General features: G+C 41.7%; 1 pseudogene; it reads left to right on the top strand.

Annotated features, from left to right (window-relative positions):
• The first annotated feature begins 11,828 nt into the window (after window positions 1–11,828).
• Window positions 11,829–12,246, top strand: LOC118852364 (annotated as a pseudogene).
• The last annotated feature ends 951 nt before the right edge of the window (window positions 12,247–13,197 follow it).

Consider the following 13,197-nt stretch of genomic DNA (forward strand, 5'->3'; position numbering starts at 1 on the left):
ATTTGGAACAAATAATGGCGCAGTATAAGTTCCAGGAACAGGGGGACTGTTTCCTCTTTTGTCTTTTTGTCCCCAGAGCCTAGCTTGCACATTACAGGTACTTAATAAATGTTTGTTGAATGCTAAGGGTCCTGCTACCTCTAAAATTCTGAGCCTCCTCTGATCTAGGTTATAGCTGCAGCTATAGAAAGCAATGAAAATGTAGATGTAGACAGAGGGAAGAGAAGACTGAAAGGCTCCTCCTGACCCCAGAAATTACTCTGAAACTTGCTTTCTTAAAAACGTCCCTTATGTCAACTTGCTTTTTGGTCTAGTCATTTATTATAACAAGTGAATCAAAAGACTCCATGACCTCTATGGCAGTGAACATGGCTGCCTTTCTGAAAAATTAATTAATGAATTAAAGGCTAAGGCAATCTTCTTCCAAGTGGATTTCTTGCCCTTCTGAAAATCATCTTAACTGTCATTATCAATGTCCTCTGACTTCCCAGCAGCATTCAAAACATGATCTAATATTTTTGCATCATTAACACAATGTATTATGGCAACCTCCTTGTCAGCTTCAACTACTCTTCCATCTTATTTGCACTATGTTTTTTTGATGAAGTATGAAAAAGGAATAACTCTCACTGTTCAAGAAATTGCACTAAGAAATTTTGGGGAGACCTTACCTTAAAGCTTCCATATTTCATGATGAGAAAATGAACTTCTTGCAAGCCTAATATGAGGCCACAAATTCCTCCAAGCTCTCCTGGATGTCTGACATTTTTTAAAGTTATACATGCGCGTGCGTGCACGCGCGTGCACACACACACACACACACACACACTCTCTCACACCCATACCCACCACCACCAGCAACATTAACATTTGCATCTTTAAGGCTATAAACTGAAAGGACCATTTGGTATTTGAATGATGGATCAACTTTCTCATGAAATCTCTTTGGAAATAGCGTTTTCTGAACAACACTTTGTTCCACAAGTGAAATCAATGAGGCAAAACTGTCAGGCAGGAAGAGGCCAAAACATTACCTGATACCATCTCCTCAGAGGGAACTCTATAATTATCATTCAAGAGAAATAGCTTCACTATCCTCAGATTAGTCTATAGTTCTGAAAGATTGTTTTTATGGCAGATACAAAAGCACAATGGTGCCCATCAGAAAATTCACGGCTTTTTGTTTCTGTTTTGCCATTTGTGTATTTCTTCGTGCTCTGCAAGGAAGAGATAAATGTGTGACATTTAAGTGTGGGGCAGATAGGTGACACAGTGGAATTAGGTTACTGGACATAAAATCAAAAAGATCTGCTTGATAATTTCTTGAAAGATGATATCTAGGCTTTTTTTTTTGATCATGGCTTTCAGGTAGTCCAATAATTTTTAAATTATCTCTCCTGGATATATTTTCCAGGTCAGTGGTTTTTCCAATGAGATATTTTACATTGTCTTCCAATTTTTCATTCCTTTGGTTCTGTTTTATAATATCTTGATTTCTCACAAAATCACTAGTTCCACTTGCTCCAATCTAATTTTTAAGGTAGTATTTTCTTCAGTGGTCTTTTGGACCTCCTTTTCCATTTGGCTAATTCTGCCTTTCAAGGTATTCTTCTCTTCATTGGCTTTTTGGAGCTCTTCTGCCATTTGAGTTAGTCTATTTTTTAAGGTGTTGTTTTCTTCAATATTTTTTTCAGTATTTTTTTGGGTCTCCTTTAGTAATTCATTGACTTGGTTTTCATGGTTTTCTTGCATCATTCTCATTTCTCTTCCCAATTTCTCCTCTACTTCTCTAACTTGCTTTTCCAAATCCTTTTTGAGTCTTCCATGGCCTGAGAACAGTTCATGTTTTTCTTGGAGGCTTCTGATGTAGGCTCTTTGACTTTGTTGACTTCTTCCGGCTGTATGTTTTTGTCTTCTTTGTCATCAAAGAAAGATTCCAAAGTCTGAGACTGAATCTGAGTTTGTTTTTGCTGCCTGGCCATGTTCCCAGCCAACTTACTTGACCCTTGAGTTTTTCAGCAGGGTATGACGGCCTGTAGAGTAAAGAGGACTTTGTTCCAAGCTTGAGGGGATGCACCGTTGATTTCAGAGCTATTTCTATACAGCCAGCTGTGCCACACCAGTGCTCCTCCTTCCCCAAGAACTGCCAACTCGGACCTGATGCAAATCTTAAGCAGGCTCTGCACTCCTGCTCTGATCTGCCACTTAATTCCTCCCACCAGGTGGACCTGGGGCTGGAAGCAACTGCAGCTGTAGTTCTGTAGCTGCACCTCCCCTGCTATCCCTGGGGCAGTGGCCGAACCTTGAACTCCTTTCACTCTGTCCCCCGCAGCTTTTCCCACTAACCTTCTCTGTTGTTTTTGGTGTTTGTGGGTTGAGAAGTCTAGTAACTGCCACAGCTCACTGATTCAGGGCACTAGGGCCTGTTCCACCCAGCTCCTGGTCTGGTTGGTCCTGCCACCGCCCATGCTGGGCTCCGCTCCCCTCCACTCCATGCACGATAGACCTCATCCAGCGACCATCCAGGCTGTCCTGGGCTGGATCCCTGCTTCCCTCTGCTATTTTGTGGGTTTTGCAGTTCTAGAATTTGTTCAAAGCCATTTTTATAGGTTTTTGGAGGGACCTGGTGGGGAGCTCACACAAGTCCCTGCTTTCCAGTCTCCATCTTGGCTCTGCCGAATCAGAAAGATCTGAGTTCAAATTCAGACTCATACCCTAGTTGTAGGACCCTGAGCAAATTATTTAACTTCTGTCTGCCTCAGTTTCTGTATTTATAAAAAAGGGGAAAATAATAGAACTTATTTCCTTTAGCAGTTGTAAGGATAAAAGAATACTTGTAAAGCACTTGGCAAACAAAGATGAGCTATTGTTATTGAAAGCGCTACTATAATATATTTTGGACAAATGGGTTGTGTTTTTTTTTTTGGAGTCTACAGAACATATCATTAAAACAGAAGACATTAGAACATATAAAAAATCGATTATTATTATGCTTAAATATAAAGGTGATTTATGCACCAGCTACTGATAGAATGGAAGTTATCAATCATTACTAAAAATAAATCAATTTCCTTAATATGTAAAGAAAAAAAAAAGTTTCAGGGACTAGACCATGTTCGGAAATAAGTTCTCTGGAAAAAGAGCTGGTATGATCTGTTTTTCAAATAACTTCATAAAGAAACCATAAATTAAAAGTCTAAGAAACACTTCTGTTGTATTCTGCTTATCAGTTCCTCTCAATGCCTTCACAATGGTGTGGGGAGACCACAGGACTCTAAGTCAACAAATCTGAGTTCAAGGCCTAGCTATGCCTGGCCTGGTATCTTTGTAGAATTTAAGCAATATCTTTGACCTCTGTTTTTTTTATTTGTAAAAGGAGAATGATTTCCATGACAGCAGAGTCTATGTATAATTTAAGAGAGTGGACTGAACACAGTATGTGTTTAATAAATATTTTTTAAGTGAATGAATGATACTTGAACTAACCTTATTATGAGGTTCAAAAGAGCTCATCAACAATCAATTAACAAGCATTTATTAAATGCCAGCTATATCAAAGCACTGTGCTACCTACCTTCTGGGGATACAAAGACAAAAGCCTCAAGGGGCTTATATTTTAAAAGGGGGGCAACATATACATGAATTAAAGGTGGGGTTAATTGAGCAAATCAACTGCATCACCCCAACCCTTCTAAAGTAAGTGATAAAATGCTATACCTTAACCAGGTGAAAACACATCTCTATCTGTCATGGGCATTAGACTAAGTTCAGAAAAAGTCTTTGGTCAACAGGAGTGATGTTGTACAGGAGCCATGTGGCTGTGCTGGGACACTTGGGTCGGCTGAGGAAACGGAAGGGCCATGTGGAGCCTGTATAAAACCAGGGAATTAGTTGAGATCCCGAGGAATTTTAAAAACTTGGAAGGAGAGTGCATCCAATGCTAAGTCCCTGAGAAGGAATCAGTTAGCAAGGAGGAGCAGAGCCTCTAACCTTGATGTTAGTAGGAATCTTCTCTTCCCTTGACCGAAAGAACACCTTATGAATCTCAGAGACTCAGAAGATTTCTCATCTTCCCGTTGGCATCCTAGATGTTCCCTCAGATGAGGTGACAGTAGTGTCTGCATTGAGAGCTAAGGACAGACAGGACACAGATTCGTAGCTCTACAAAGGGCCCAGCAGACAAGCAACATCAAATCTAGAAGTGAGATCTCCAGCAAAATAACTCTCAGAAGCAATGAGTTGCCCCTTTTGCCATGTGTTCCTGAAGCTTGAGCCTACTTTCTCTTAGACTCTGTATGCAAGCATGGGAGAGTGTGTCACAGGCTTGTGGGAAATGTTTTATGCCAACTGTTCTTACTAGCACTTGCCATAGTAAATTCTCCTTTCTAAGAGCTACTTGTTTGGCTGTCTGACCTACCATCAACTGACAATTATAAGCACATTGATGAGGGCTCATGGGCTATAGCACTAGAAGAGACAACCAGACACTCAGAGTCCCTTGGACCTAGAGACATGACTGGTCAGTGCAAGTGGAAGTTGGTATATTAGTATCAGAGCATTTCTGTATATAGGTATATGGAAAGAATAAGCATAACATAAGGGTAACCTCGAGGGTTGGGGCTGAGGAGACACTAGCAGCTGGGTGGGTTAGAGGAACCAGAAAAGGTTTCCTATAGAAGGTATCACTTGAGCTGACTCTAGAAAGAAGCCGGGGCTTGGATTCAAAGAAGGAAAGGTGAGATAGGAAGATGTTACAGACAGGCAGAATAGCCAATACAAAAGCATGGAGATAGGCAATGAGGTGTCCTTTGTGAGAAACAGTAAGAACAGTTTGGTTGGACCATGGAGTACATGGAGAGGAATAATGTGTAAGATAAGTGGAAAGGTAGGTAGGTTGAAGCACCTTTCCCTAGTCTCTGCCTCCCACCTCAGCCTCCCAGTCCATAAATCTTCAATAAAACAACATATTCTTTCTTTAAATGTACAAAATAAAAGCATATTGCTTTCAGTATCATAGACCGACTGGTCTAATTCTTTTGCATTGCCCCTCTTTAAGTCCCAAAGTGACTGGAACATCAATCAAAGCTAACAGTTAAATAAATGGGTTTGGAGTCTTAGATGTCTCTGTATATGAGGATAGGGTAGTCAGATATTGCATATAATCGTTACGTCTTATTTTCTTTTTTCTTCCCCCAAGGCTCTTTCTTTACTTAAAATACTTTCCCCCTGCATTTAACAGTTCTGAAAACCCTTCAGGATACTGTTTCAGAACCTACATAGTAAGGAGAAGCTATGTTCTCTACTCTAGAGAAGTATGTAACCCGAAACAAGAGATAAAACAGACTAACCTGAGACAACATAACAACACAGTCACATGATACTTTTCCTTATTGCCCAAATCCCTAGTGTTTAAGTTAAACATTTGAAGTAGATTTTAGGCCACTGAGGAACAATTTAATGCTTTTCTGCTACAGCTGGGGTCTGAAAGTAATTCCCTTAGGTGCTGAATTGTCAGGACACACTGAGGCACTAAATAGGCTCTCACTGTATATACATTTACGGCAGTTGTATATGACAAATTTTCTCTTAATTGTTTGCTTATTGTCTCCCCCAATAGATAATGAGCTCTTTGAGGGCTGTCTTTTGACTCTTTTTGTCTCCCTGATGCTTAGCACAGTGCCTGGTACATAGTAGGCACTTAATAAATGTTTATTGATTAACTGACATAAATGAAAGGATAATGGCTTGGCAGATGGAGGAACTGGGGATGCTTTTGTAGTGGTGTGGATAGAGACTACCCTCCACCTATTATTTCTGCAGCATTTCTAACTGCATGAGATGAGAGATTCTGAAGCTTTGGGGAGCCAAATGCAGAGAATATTGACATATAACTCTAATTCCTGAGATAATTTTTATGCTATAGGTGACTTTGTTCTATATCTGATAAATAAAAGATGTTTGAAGTTCCAAATACACTGGTTTTCATTTTGTCTGGGGTACGCATTTGACTACCAGCCCCTCTATCAGTTTTTGTTTTAATATGTATTTAGTCTGTCATCTAATTTATAAGCCATTTGAGGGAAAACCTGATTTACTTTCTAGAATAAAATACTCACTCCATCCATTCCTAATTCCTCAGACAAGAAACTCTCTATATTCACCCTCGGTTGTTTTTACTGCCACCAACTTAGAGTTTACTGGGGATGGGGAGTGGGGAGAGGGAACCTTTTTTTTAGGCTATGATTTTATGGTTTCATTCTCTTCCATCACTCCTGTTTTTCCCAGTATTTCAACAATATACTCAGTCATCTATGTAGAAGACATAGAACTTTACTATAGCAGGAGACTCTGAAAACATTTATGAATTCTACAGAAAAAATTACAGATACTTGGTGTACTTAAGAATCAATCTATTTTCTTCCCAGTTCATCTCTTGCCTAACTCTAAATAGCCTGATTATTTTCCTAATTCCATTGTTTTCTAAGTCCTAACTAGGTTAAGTCCTAACTCTAGCTCCCCTAGACACAAAGACCACAGGTTTCATTTTGATGGAAGGGAAGAGAAAAGGAGGGAGAGGGGGAGGGGAGGGAAGGGAGGATGTTTCTATGGGAACCAGTTAAAAAACGAAAAATTCAGATAATCAATTTATCTACAAATGGAAGCAAATGGTCAAACTGATTTTTAAACTGGCTTGATGTCAACAGTGTTATTCAGCCTTGCTGGATTTCCTGGTGCATCCCCATCAGATCCTTTAAAGCAAGAAAGAATCAGTGTGGTTGCCTTTCTCCAATCAAAGCTTAATTATAAGCTGAAAAGGTGGGATGGGAGGCAGGGGATTTTCTGGGCTTCTCTTTCCCTGTTTTCTATGATACCTATGTGAGTGTGAAATAGGAATAGGTATTAAGAAGCACTGCCAGGGGGTGGAGCCAAGATGGCAACTGGAAAGCAGGGACCTGCCTAGGGCTCTCCCCCAGGACCCTCCAAACACTGATAAAAAATGGCACTGAACAAATTCTAGAACTGCAGAACCCACGAAATAGCAGAGTGAAGCAGGGCTCCAGCCCAGGACAGTGTGGATGGTTACTGGGTAAGGTCTACTGCACTGTGCTGGGTGTAGAGCAGAGCAGAGACCAGCGTGGGCCATGCCTGGAGCAACCAGACTGGGAGCCAGGCAGAACAGGCCCTAGCGCCCTGAATCAGTGAGCTGTGGCAGTTACCAGACTTCTCAACCCACAAACACCAAAGACAACAGAGAAGGTTAGTGGGTAAAGCTGCAGGGGACAGAGTGAAAGGAGTTCGAGGTTCGGCCACCACCCCAGGGATGGTGGGGGTGGTGTAGCTATAGAACTATAGCTGCAGTTGCTTCTGGCCCCAGGTCCACCTGGTGGGAGGAATTAAGTGGCGGATCAGAGCAGAAGTGCACAACCTGCTTAAGATCTGAGTCTGGTTCGGGTTGGTGGTTCTTGGGGGAGGAGGAACCCTGCTGTGTCACAGCTGGCTGTATAGAAATAGCTCTGAAAACAACAGCACATCCCCTCAAGCTTGGAACAAGGTACTCTCTACTCTACAAGCAGTCATATCCCAACTAAAAACTCAAGGGTAAAGTAGTTGGCTAGGAACATGGCCAGGCAGCAAAAACAGATGCAGATTTAGACTCAGACTTTGGAATCTTTCTTTGGTGACAAAGAAGACCAAAACATACAGCCAGAATAAGTCGACAAAGTCAAAGAGCCTACATCAAAAGCCTCCAAGGAAAACATGAACTGGTCTCAGGCCATGGAAGAGCTCAAAAAGGATTTGGAAAAGCAAGTCATAGAAGCAGAGGAAAAATTGGGAAGAGAAATGAGAAGGATGTGAGAAAACCATGAAAAACAAGTCAACGAATTGCTAAAGGAGATCCAAAAAAATACTGAAGAAAATAACACCTTAAAAAATAGACTAACTCAAATGGCAGAAGAGCTCATAAAAGCCAATGAGGAGAAGAATACCTTGAAAGGCAGAATTAGCCAAATGGAAAAGGAGGTCCAAAAGACCACTGAAGAAAATTTTACCTTAAAAATTAAATTGGAGCAAGTGGAAGCTAGTGATTTTGTGAGAAATCAAGATATTATAAAACAGAACCAAAGGAATGAAAAAATGGAAGACAATGTGAAAAACTACTGACCTGGAAAATAGATCCAGGAGAGATAATTTAAAAATTATTGGACTACCTGAAAGCCATGATCAAAAAAAGAGCCTAGATATCATCTTTCAAGAAATTATCAAGGAGAACTGCCCTGATATTCTAGAGCCAGAGGGTAAAATAGAAATTGAAAGAATCCATCGATTGCCTCCTCAAAAAGATCCCAAAAAGAATACTCCTAGGAATATTGTTGCCAAATTCCAGAGCTCCCAGATCAAGGAGAAAATATTGCAAGCAGCCAGAAAGAAACAATTTGAGTATTGTGGAAACATAACCAGAATAACCCAAGATCTAACAGCTTCTACATTAAGGGATTGAAGGGCTTGGAATACGATATTCCGGAGGTCAATGGAGCTAGCATTAAAACCAAGAATCACTTACCCAGCAAAACTGAGTATCATGCACCAAGGCAAAATACAGATTTTCAACAAAATAGAGGACTTTCAAGCTTTCTCAGTGAAAAGACTAGAACTGAATAGAAAATTTGACTTTTAAACACAAGAATCAAGAGAAGTATAAAAAGGTAAACAAGATAGAGAAATCACAAGGGGCTTACTAAAGTTAAACTGTTTTGTTTACATTCCTACATGGAAAGATGATGTGTGTAATTCATGAGACCTGAGTATTAGGGTGGCAGAAGGGAATATATACACATATACATATAAAAATATATATATATATATATACATATATATATATACATATATATGAAGAGGGCACAGGGTGAGTTGAATATGAAGGGATGATATCTAAAAAAATAAAATCAAATTAAGGGATGAGAGAGCAATACATTGAGAGAGGGAAAAAGGGAGAGACAGAATGGGGTAAATTATCTCGTATAAAAGTGGCAAGAAAAATCAGTTCTGTTGGAAGGGAAGAGGGGGCAGGTGAGGAGGAATGAGTGAATCTTGCTCTCATCAGATTTGACCTGAGGAGGGAATAACATACACACTCAATTAGGTTTCTTACCCCACAGGAAAGAAGAAGGAAGAAGATAAAAAAGGGGGGACGATAGAAGGGAGTTCAGATAGGGGGAGGAGGTAATCAAAAGCAAATACTTTTGAAAAGGGACAGGGTTAAGGGAGAAAATTAGATAAAGGGGGATAGGTTAGGAAGGAGCAAAATATAGTTAGTCTTTCACAACACGAGTATTGTGGAAGGGTTTTACATAATGATACACATGTGGCCTATGTTGAATTGCTTGTCTTCTTAGAGAGGGTGGGTGGGGAGGGAAGAGGGGAGAGAATTTGGAACTCAAAGTTTTAAAAGAAGATGTTAAAAAAAAGTTTTTGCATGCAACTAGGAAATAAGATATACAGGCAATGGGGCATAAACATCTATCTTGCCCTACAAGAAAGTAAGGGAAAAGGGGATGGGAGGGACTGGGATGACAGAAAGGAGGGCTGACTGGGGAATGGGGCAATCAGAATATATGCCATCTTGGAGTAGGGGCAGGGTAGAAATGGGGAGAAAATTTGTAATTGAAACTCTTGTGAAAATTAATGCTGAAAACTAAAGATATTAAATAAATAATGATTAAAAAAAAGAAGCACTGCCACCAGATTAAAGGAATTTAAAGCAGAAGAAGTTAAGATTCTGTAGTATCCAGAGGGATTTAGAAAAAGGGCAGCTGGTAAAGTAATTAAGCACCTCCTGACTCCTGAATAAAAAATGAAGACTAACCTGAAGTACGAAATTCACCATCCATCAAAAAGGGGGAAACAAAATTTTTACAGGCTTTTCATCTCAAAAGGCCAATGAGGCTGATATAATTGGCAGTTTAAAGATAATTTCATTCCTCCAGATAGTAGTACTGAGTCAGAAAAAAGGGGAAAAAAAAGGAAACAAATTAATGTCTTAGCTGCTGACAGGTGTAAATGAATGTTGTCTTTAGACGAACTGAGTGTCCACAAAGGCAGAAGAGGAAAAGCTGCAAGCAACTCACACTTGTATTAATTAATGGATACAGCCAAACAATACTTATGCAGAGGTATTTTCCTTTCTCTCCTAAAAAATAAAAAGTTAAGGGATTGATTGCAAGGATGTAAAGGACACAAAATGTAATTACCAGCAGTTTGCGGACTGAAGTTAGCTGTAATGGTGTGTGTAATAGCCAATGGGGGAAATGAAAATAGCACTGTTCCTGACCCCTGTATGTAGCCCCTGCTGTGGGCTCACATTCCTGAATTCACAATGGTCTGGGCAAGTTTAGATTCCTAGAGGGGAGTGGCTTAGTTCTCCCTTCAGGATTCCAGCAACCACCATGAGGTATTGGGAGTTCTAGTTCACAAGCCCCTATTTGAGGTTTTTCCCAATATCGGACATCGGACATCAACAAGCTTTTTTAAATGGGATATTTATTGAGAAGGTTTAAAAAAAGATAAAAAGTTTAAAAAACACTTCCCTCAAACTGAGGGTGCACTCTCCACTCTGCACACACACTGATGGGGTTCAGACTGTGGGAATCCCCTTGGACCCCAAAAGAATTTGGGTCCTATTTGTTTGAGGGGGGAATGATGAGGGCACAGTCTCTGGGAACCCCCTTGAACCTAGAGTACAGTCTCTGGGAGCCCCCTTGAACTCTTCTTGAGTCTTGGAACTGGATCTGGCCTTCCCCTAAGGCCATGGGCCTTGTATTATCATTGGGCCCAAGTATCTGCCTAGCCTAGCCCTCTATTGTCCAGCTGTTTCCCACACTTAATCCTGATCAAAATATCTCTACCCTAGCTCTGTTACCCTAGCCCTCTATTGTCTGTCACCTCCATGTAGCTTTCAGCATTTCCCACCCTGGGGTCTGACCTCATCTCAGTCCCATCAAGCTCCTCCTTAGACTCCTCCTCAAGTCCCTCCCTAAACCCGTCCTCTAGTCACCCCAGACCACCCCTCAATCCCTCCCGCAATCTTTGTCTATATAATCTCCATCTTGCCTCCAGGAAGACCCTCAAATTTAGTCTAGTTTAGTAGATTGAATCTGGCCCACTTGTGAAAACGGGCATCACAAAGGGTGGGATTTGTTAAGACAACCCATTATGGCAAACCCTTAAGAAACTTTGTCTTTTCCCTTGGCTGAGAAGGCTTGAGTCGAATTCTTTCGGCAGGACCCAGCGTGTGGGTACTTTGGGGTGTCGAGCACCCCTCAACCCCAAACCTCTTCAACATGGGCTCTGGAAAGAATAGACTCAAACTTAGGCACAAAAGTAATGAGGCAAGGGGCAGCTGGGTGGCACAGTGGATAGAGTATCGGCCCTCGAGGACCTCAGTTCAAATATGACCTCAGACACTTACTAGCTGTGTGACCCTAAACAAGTTGCTTCACCTTGGATTACCTCAAAAAGAAAGAAAGAAAGAAAGAAAGAAAGGAAGGAAGGAAGGAAGGAAGGAAGGAAGGAAGGAAGGAAGGAAGGAAGGAAGGAAGGGAAGGAAGGAAGGAAAGAAAGAAAGAAAGAAAGAAAGAAAGAAAGAAAGAAAGAAAGAAAGAAAGAAAGAAAGAAAGAAAGAAAGAAAAGTAATGAGGCACATATGTACGGAATACTTCATGACCCTGGCTCCTTTTCTACCTTAGAGGGGTCCTCACGGAGTTTACTTCAAGCAATGATGAACAGCTTGCTCTCTTCCTTAGCTGAATGCACTCCTTTCTGCCGCCATCATGATCTGCCTGGTGCTGACCGTCTTCGCCTGGACCCGCCTGAATGAGCGGACCTTCCTGGCCATCAAGCCTGACGGCTTCCAGCAGTGCCTGGTGGGCGAGATCATCCAGCACTTCCGGTGGGGCTGAAGCTGGGGCCGGCCCTTCTACAGCTGCCTGGTCAAGTGCAGGAGCTCGGGCCATGGCTGCCATGGTGTGGCAGGGGCTGGATGTGGTGTACTCTTCTCAGGCCCTCATAGGAGCAACTACCCTGCGGACTCTTCCCCGGGCACCATCCGGGGAGATTTCTGTATGGAAGCTGGCAAAAATGTCATTCATGGCAGTGACTCAATGGGAGAGTGCCCGCCAAGAGATTGCCCTCTGGTTCCACGCAGATGAACTGATCTGCTGGGAGGACAGCACCGATGGCTGGCTGTGACGGCGGAAGGGCTTTGCTTAGGCACCTGAACTTCCCCACAATCAAACCCATTCCTTGTCTTAAACTCCTAATTTACAAGACGAGGCCTGAGTAAAAGATTCTATAGGAAAATTTTCCCCAGGCTGGCCCCTGGGTTGCCTTGCCTCTCAAAAGTATCTATGTGTGTAAGTGTGGGTAGTGTGTAAGAAATGGGAGGAGGAGTTTTGGAACTAAAGGTGTACTTCCCTCCCCTCCCCCACCCCAGCTTTAGCAGAAACCAGGCCTCAAGGTCGGTCAGGTGAGGTCAGCGGCTTGTACGCATGCCCATGCTTTTTGAGAAAGCAGTCAGGGGAATTAGAGAGGCCAAACCGGTTGAACCAGTTCAAGCTTATCTAGGGTCTGGTCTTGGTCAAGAATCCAGGCCTACTGATTTGCATAATTTGCATATGTTAAAGAGCGAAGGTAGAGGAAGTAAAAGAATGTAGTTTAATCCTAAACTAAGACAAGGAAAACCTAATTAACTTCACTTTTGCTTCTGTATCCTTATTATCCTATCTATATAAACTGTATAACCTAGGAAAACTATGTAAAAAATAAAGATTGTAAACTAACCATAACTCTAGCAGGAGTGGAGGGAATGGTTACCCCTGCTCCTGTAGCTATAGCAGTGTGCGTGTTTCAGAAAGCACTACACTCACTCTCTTGAGGGGTATAATAGAATGTCTTTCTCTGCCCACTCTGGTCCTGAGTTCTTTGGGTGAAAATAGGTGAATCACATGGATCTTCCTAAGGTCAAGTGAAGAGAAGTAATTCATTTCGGGCTTATTCCCAGAACATACCTTGGGGTGTCCAGTGATCCCCACTGCGGTGTTGTTAAGAGGGCTGCCACTCTGGATTCCCTTGGGGAAACCCTGTTGTCTGCAGAGCCTTCCTTAGGGATTATCACAGGGTTCTTCCTCAGGACTTTGGCCC

Source organism: Trichosurus vulpecula, chromosome 5 (assembly GCF_011100635.1).
Source record: "Trichosurus vulpecula isolate mTriVul1 chromosome 5, mTriVul1.pri, whole genome shotgun sequence".
Classification (NCBI taxonomy): domain Eukaryota; kingdom Metazoa; phylum Chordata; class Mammalia; order Diprotodontia; family Phalangeridae; genus Trichosurus; species Trichosurus vulpecula.